Genomic DNA, 8,158 nt, shown 5'->3' on the forward strand with positions numbered 1-8,158 from the left:
TAAACTTTTGTCTTGAATCTTTCGGATCTGAACATTCATGCCAAAATAAATAAAATTACATTGAAAATTATGTTAGGTAGCATTCCACAACAAAAATTCTGTTTTTATCATTTACCTACTCGAGGACGAGCAGGAATTAAGCTTGGGGATGCTTGATACGTCTCCAACGTATCTATAATTTTGATTGTTCCATGCTATTATATTGTCTGCTTTGGATGTTTAATGGGCTTTAATATGCTCTTTTATATTATTTTTGGGACTAAACTATTAACCGGAGGCCCAGTGCCAGTTTCTCTTTTCTTGCCCATTTTATTCTTTTGAAGAAAAAGGAATATCAAATGGAATCCAAACGGAACGAAACCTTCGCGAGGATCTTTCTTGGCACAAACGCAAACCAGGAGACTTGGAGTGGAAGTCTAGAATTCCATGAAGCTTCCACGAGGTAGGAGGGCGCGCCCCACCCTCGTGAGCCCCATGGAGCTCCACCGACGTAATTCTTTCGCCTATATATACTCTTATATCCTAAAAACATCAGGGAGAGCCACGAAACCACTTTTCCACCGCCGCAACCTTCTGTACCTGTGAGATCCCATCTGGGGCCCTTTTCTGCAATCTGACGGAGGGGGCTTCGATCACGGAGGGCTTCGAAATCAACACCATAGCCTCTCTGATGATGTGTGAGTAGTTTACCACAGACCTTCGGGTCCATAGTTATTAGCTAGATGGCTTCTTCTCTCTCTTTGGTTCTCAATACAACGTTCTCTTCGATGTTCTTGGAGATCTATTCAATGTAATACTTTTTGCAGTGTGTTTGCCGAGATCCGATGAATTGTGGATTTATGATCAATTTTATCTATGAACAATAGTTGGTTCTTCTCTGAATTCTTATATGCATGATTTGATATCTTTGCAAGTATCTTCGAATTATCGGTTTAGTTTGGCCTACTAGATTGATCTTTCTTGCAATGGGAGAAGTGCTTAGCTTTGGGTTCAATCTTGCAGTGTCCTTTCCCAGTGACAGTAGGGGCAGCAAGGCATGTATTGTATTGTTGCCATCGAGGATAAAAAGATGGGGTTTATATCATATTGCTTGAGTTTATCCCTCTACATCATGTCATCTTGCCTAAAGCATTACTCTTTTCTTATGAACTTAATACTCTAGATGCATGCTAGATAGCGGTTGATGTGTGGAGTAATAGTAGTAGATGCAGAATCGTTTCGGTCTACTTAACACGGACGTGATGTCTATATTTCGTAATCATTGCCTAGATATTCTCATAACTATGTGCTCTTCTATCAATTGCTCGGCAGTAATTTGTTCACCCACCTTAATACATGCTATCTCGAGAGAAGCCACTAGTGAAACCTATGGCCCCCGGGTCTCTTTCTTATTATATTGCATCTCTTTTATTTACATCGCATCTCGTTTACTATTTTGCAATCTTTAGTTTCCAATCTATACCACAAAAATACCAAAAATATTTATCTTACTATCTTTATCAGATCTCACTTTCGCAAGTGACCGTGAAGGGATTGACAACCCCTTTATCGCATTGGTTGCGAGGTTCTTGATTGTTTGTGCAGGTACTAGGTGACTTGAGTGTTATCTCCTACTGGATTGATACCTTGGTTCTCAAAAACTAAGGGAAATACTTATGCTACTTTGCTGCATCACCCTTTCCTATTCAAGGGAAAACCAACGCATGCTCAAGAGGTAGCAATGCCCAACTTGGCGCTTCGAGAACCTGCATCAGTAACTTTCTTGATAAGCCGGTAGATGATTTATAATATGTTTATTGAGATGCAAAGGATCATATTTCCTATTTACCAGAGATAGCTGATGACATGTTATTGATCTGTTGCTTTAAGTCGGACAACTCATCAGTCACCGGTTTAAGTGCAGCTTCAGCATTCTCTGCTCTCTTCAACAGAGCCGCCTTTTCGGTTTCCCAGCCGGTTTTTTAGTGTTGAAGTTTTGCTTCAGCTGCTCAATGTTCTCTAAAGCAGTCTTCAGTTCTGATTTGGCCTTGGGTGTCTCAGATTGCTGAGTTTTAATATTGGCCTTCAGATCATTGAGCTGCGAATCCTTCTCACTTAGTTCAGTCTATGATATTGACAAAAATGGAAGGTATTATGAGCATAATTATTTTTGAAGTCCTAAGCACAATACAAGTATTTTCCATGGCACTTGGGGGCTAATGTCTATTGCTCTTCGAACTTTTTGAAGTCCCAAGCATAATACAAATATTTTCCTTGGCACTTGGGGCTAATGCCTATTGCTCTTTTCAAAGATGGATTTATCTGATGACTTGGGTGCAATGATATAATCCGGTTTATCAAGATTACATATTGAAGTGTTGATTTATCAATGTTCATACGTCTCGGTTTAACTATACTAGTTAAATCGACCCTTGGGGGCTACAGATGCGAAGTTCATTTCTGCTACTTAAAGTCCCGGCTTAACTTGATGATTTAAGCCGGTCCTTGCGGGCTACTAATGATGATGTTTAGTTTCTTTATGGCAATTGCAAAGTCTACAGCATATTCAATCCTATCATATCCTATAGACTTGGCGGTTGATAGACATATGATTATGAAGAGAATAGTGATTGGATTACCTCATAGCGTTCCTTTATCAAATTGACTAAGCCGGCTTCAAAATCACGGCTGGTTTATAGACGGTTCAAATAACCAGAGTGGATGTCTTGGGAACTGAACTGGGCATAGCTCTCTAAGTCTACCTTCCACTTGCCTTTATCATCAGCGAAAATTTCTTCCTTGGTGCTGTGCTTGGATAAGACAGTGGGGTAACCCGGTGCTGTGTAACCAAACCTGGTGACGACGATGTCAGTCTTCTCTTCAGTGCACTTAGCTGGGCTTGGCGGTTTAGAAATGGCCGTCTCAACATCCATATGGTCTTCTGGTGGCGGGTCATCAATGGTGGCCTCAGCAATTGGATGAGAGGATTCTTGTTGCTGTTTCTCCGACTCAGACGGGTTGGAATCGTCAACCGGCTTATTCAATTTCGCCTTTTTGCTGGGTTTGGCCTGACCACTGAGAATAAGAAATACACAGATGTCAGCGTATTAAACAGGCAAGAAGTTTTGAATGATTGAGTATACTCTTACCCAAGCACAATCTTGAAAGCCGGGATTTGAGTTCCCATTGAGTCGCCAGAGGAAGAGTGAGATGTTCCCTGATAATTTGAATCAGACGGGATAAGAGGTTGACGAACAAGACCTGCCTTGGGATAATCTAAGTCGGAAAATTTTGAGACCTCATGTTGATGTTTTTGAGGTGCTGGGGTGTTCGGTAAGCCGGAGGATAAGACTCCACCGCCACTGTTCCGAGTTGTACGGAGAGCTTCATGTTGCTGCTTCTTCAAAAGAAAGTTGGGATCCAAGTGAGCTAAAGGGTGAGAAAAGCTTACTTTCCGGCTTGCTTGTCAGGTTTTCTGTGTTGTCAAAGGTTGTGAGCTGGAGGAAAGAATAATTACCTCTGCATCATCTGCACGGCTGGCGTCCGCTTCATCCTGATAATAGCCATTGTCAATAAGATGTACAAAGAATGAGCCAAGGGAATCAAGTTCTACCTCCGACTCATCATCATCATCTTTGTCATCCAAATTGAATAATTCCGCAGTGTTGGACTTCTTCTTAGCATGCCTTTTGGTGGCCTTGTTCTTTGTCGAGGTTTTCTTTGGCTTTTCGGGCAATTTTTTATCTCAGAAGGGTGAGTTGGCCTGTAAACAAGGAATGAGTACGAGCTAGCAACAGAAATGAAGATATGAGTTAAGTAAAAGCTTTATTAAAAACTTATAGCTGGCGGCTTATTCAGAATACAGAAAGGACTCCGTTCGAATTGACTACAATCTTCCAAGCTCTCATTCAATAGAGTCTTGGTCATGTTGTTGATATCTTCCTCGGTTATCTCGATCTGACAATGGCACTGAGGATCTGTTAGCTCGCTGGTATACTCACACATTAAACCAGGCCGGATGCTTAGAGGCAATATTCTCCAGGCAACCTAGCAGCGAACTAGATCGATCCCGGTCAAGCCGTTGGCCATTGCTACCTCTTGAGCATGCGTTGGTTTTCCCTTGAAGAGGAAAGGGTGATGTACAAAGTAGCGTAAGTATTTCCCTCAATTTTTGAGAACCAAGGCATCAATCCAGTAGGAGACTACACGCAAATCGCCTAGTACCTACACAAACAAACAAGAACCTTGCAACCAACGCGATAAAGGGGTTGCCAATCCCTTCACGGTGACTTACGAAAGTGAGATCTGATAAAGATAATAAGATAAATATTTTTGGTATTTTTGTTGTATAGATTGAAAAGTAAATATTGCAAAATAAAATAAATAGTAAACTAGAATTGTAGATCAGAAACTTATATGATGTAAAGTAGACCCGGGGGCCAAGGTTTCACTAGTGGCTTCTCTCAAGATAGCATATATTACGGTGGGTGAACAAATTACCGCCGAGCAATTGATAGAAAAGCGCATAGTTATGAGAATATCTATGCATGATCATAAACATAGGCATCACGTCCGTGTCAAGTAGACCGAAACGATTCTGCATCTACTACTATTACTTCACACATCGACCGCTATCCAGCATGCATCTAGAGTATTAAGTTCAAAAGAACAGAGTAACGCATTAGGCAAGATGACATGATGTAGAGGGATAAACTCAAGCAATATGATATAAACCCCATCTTTTTATCCTCGATGGAAAAAATACAATACGTGTCGGTTCCCTTTCTGTCACTGGGATCGAGCACCGCAATATTAAACCCAAAGCTAAGCACTTCTCCCATTGCAAGAAAGATCAATCTAGTAGGCCAAACCAAACTAATAATTCAAAGAGACTTGATGATGCGGAGCATCCTACAGTCATCCCCATGGAACTACCATCGTCTCATCAAGCGCCAAGAGGACTTATGACACGAGCTAGAGCTAGAGCTCTCGAGACCGAGGTGACTTCTTTCATTAGTGATACTACATATGATGCTCTCAAGACATGGCTACTACCTAAATTCGAGATGTTGTGCATGATCAGGTACCAAGAGGACCCTCCCGAAGATGCACGTGAAGATGAAATAGTCCCCGAGTCCATGGATGAAGAGATCCAATGGAAGGAGCCAAGAACAACCCCCAGGACCCGGACATCCGGCCAGGACCCCGAACATCCGGTCCCTCGAGGTGTCACCTGCAGCAACGGACCAGTGGCCAAGTCTACAGGGCCCGAATATCCGTCGACCGGCCCGGACATCTGGCCCCAACCCAGAAATCCGGCCACCCCCGATCCAGAAGGCTGCAAGACCGCCCCCACCAGCCCGGACATCCGGCCCTTCGCGAACGCCCGGACATCCGGCCCTCCGTGAACGGCCGGACATTCGGCCCGTAGCCTGGACGTCCGGCCTCCCCTGTGTGCACATAGTGTATGGGCCCGAGGCCCATGTACCCCTTCGCCCACCTAGACTATATATACTCTTCTCCTACCTACGTTTTAGGGTTAGCAAAGTAGTAGCTCATTTAGAGATAGAGCTTTGCTCATCCATTACTGATCTACTCCACGAGAGAGACCACGACCCCTCTTCGGAGAAGATCCCCTTGGATTCAAGACCCCCTTTTGGGTGGCCCCATCAAGACCTCCTTTGGAGAAGAACTGGTTACCGTGTATCGTCCCTTGTTATTCGTGGATCATGTATCTTCCTTTGTGTTCATGGACTAGCATATGTGTTATCGTTCTTGTTGGTTTGAGTGATTCTCTCGTGTTTCCCCTCGTGTTCTTCATATTCTTCGCGGGATCTGCTCCTTTCGTGAAAGATCGGCCATCTAGGGTTCCACCCTACATCATCTTGGTATCTAGAGCCACGTTGATCACGATTTCGGAGCCTCCCCGTTGTGTTTTCTAGCCTTGTTTTGTTGATTTTGTCCCTAATTTGAAAATTCCCCACAAAAATAGCCCCCCAATTTTTTTCGTGATTTGTTGGTGTGATGAAGTTTTGTTGGATTTGATCCGCGGATTTCATGTGTTGCAGGTAGATCTAGCTTTCCATCATCTTTCCCCAATTTCCATCCACAAATTTCACCAAATTTTGCCCCGATTTTCCACTTGCCACGCGGAGTTCGTCCACGGATCCAGAGCCCAGACATCTGGCCCGACATCCCGGACATCCGGCCATCAAGCCTGGACACCCGGCCCCTGGAAGCATCACTTCCATCCACCGTCCCGTTTTTCGTCCAAATTTCACCAAATTTGGTTCCGGTGCCCACATACACTTCCGCATACCACCACCACTTCCGCATAGCACCGCCATATACCACATACACCACCATCGCTTACCACTACCAACTCCGAAAATTTTGTCACGTTTTGCTTTGAGAATTTGAGTTGCGGTTCCGTGTCCTATTGTGTTTCAGCTATTTAGGCACGATTCGACATCAACATCACCGTTGCTCATTTTCGCCAGGGACGCGTCATCAACAACGTCCACTTCTCCATTTGGTCACTGCCATCCGTTCTTGCTTATGGATGAGGAACCAAAGAACGGTAACCTCGTCTTGGTATAGTGATACACCATTCTTGCCATTACATTGACAGCCACCATAGCCTTACTTTTGCATACCTTACCCATCGAGACTAGCCATTGAGTATTGCCGGCAACGTGACTTGTGCACATTAGTGATCATACTTCCCATAACATACATACATATCATTGGTGCATATCTTGGTATCATCTCTTGTGTCACAAAGTTGTCATCGCATACACAATTGCTATCTTGGTTCGTGAAGCATTGCATGAGAAAAGATCTCAAACAACAAAGAGCCAAACAAGCTTTTAAGAAAAAGGGAAAGATAAGAAAGAGCTTTTAAGTAAGAACCATAGCATCATACAACATTAAGATTGTCATACTAGATCATCTTGGATCATACCATCAGAATACCATACATAGAGCATACTTGGGATAGAAGTCGTTGCATTTTTTCTTAGTAGGTTGTGCACAAGTCTTCGTATCCGCCTATTGTGCAATCGTTCTAGCGTCTCTCTAGTGTTGCGCAACAAGAACATTTTCGTGGATTCCACATTTTGGCTCACCCTTGGTTGCATGACCCCATTCATCTCTTTGCGTGTGTGTTTTCATGTACCATATTTTGCTTGGTCTACTTGTTGCATTGCAAACTTGTGAATCTTTTCCAAAATTATTGAATCTCACTAACAATTGCATCAAATTTTGTGCCACCATCCTAACCAAGCTCCACCATAAGCTTTTACTTGTGTAGGTGTGAGAAACCGACAAGAATTGGTACCAATTGTGCTATTTCCTTGTTCAACATTAGAGTGATCTTTGATTCATCTTCAACATCGGTCAAGGTACATTTGGTATACGTTCTTCTCTTTCTCCCACTCACATATTTCCTTGGAATGATGGATAGGCCAAGTACTTCTACCAACCCACTCTTCATCGGGCAAGACGATGACAAGAACTCCTACTCACAAAGAGCCACCTCTTTGGTGCACAACGTGCTTTGCATCAAGAGCAACAAGCAATGAGCGAACGCATCGACAACCTCACCACCGACTTGCGACTCTTCGAGCAACGTACAAGATACTACTTCGACCACAAGCTCGACGACCACAAGCAAGAGAATGATGCAATAATGGACGAGATTCGTGCTTTGTTGCTCAACCACCCTTCTTCCACTTCGTCCTCATCAAGACAGAGCCGCTCAAGTCGACACTCCGACTACACCATCTCCGGCTCAAGTACACCGACATCGAACACTCTTCATCGTGCCGCGCACCAAGATCGTCAAGCCAACCGCAACCCTCTACACAACAACAACTCTCAAGAACAACGACAACGCCAACACAAAGAGGAAGAGGGAGCGCGACTTCACCAAGAAGCACAAGATGCCGAGGCACAACGTCAAGAGCAACAATTGCGAGAAGCTCAAGCACTTGAAGTGCAACAAGCCCTTTGAGAATCAAGTCGAGCCGTAGCCAACCGAGGCCGACAAGCTCGTGAACATCAAGAAGCACTTCACGAAGAAGTTCAAGAACGAATATATCAAGCTCGCGTGCAATGCCAAGCTCAACAAGTTCCTCCACAAGCTCGCCAAGAACATCAACTTCAACAAGAACAAGAA

This window comes from Triticum urartu, chromosome 3A, assembly GCF_056163025.1.
Source record: "Triticum urartu cultivar PI428250 chromosome 3A, HENAU_Tu73, whole genome shotgun sequence".
Classification (NCBI taxonomy): Eukaryota; Viridiplantae; Streptophyta; class Magnoliopsida; order Poales; family Poaceae; genus Triticum; species Triticum urartu.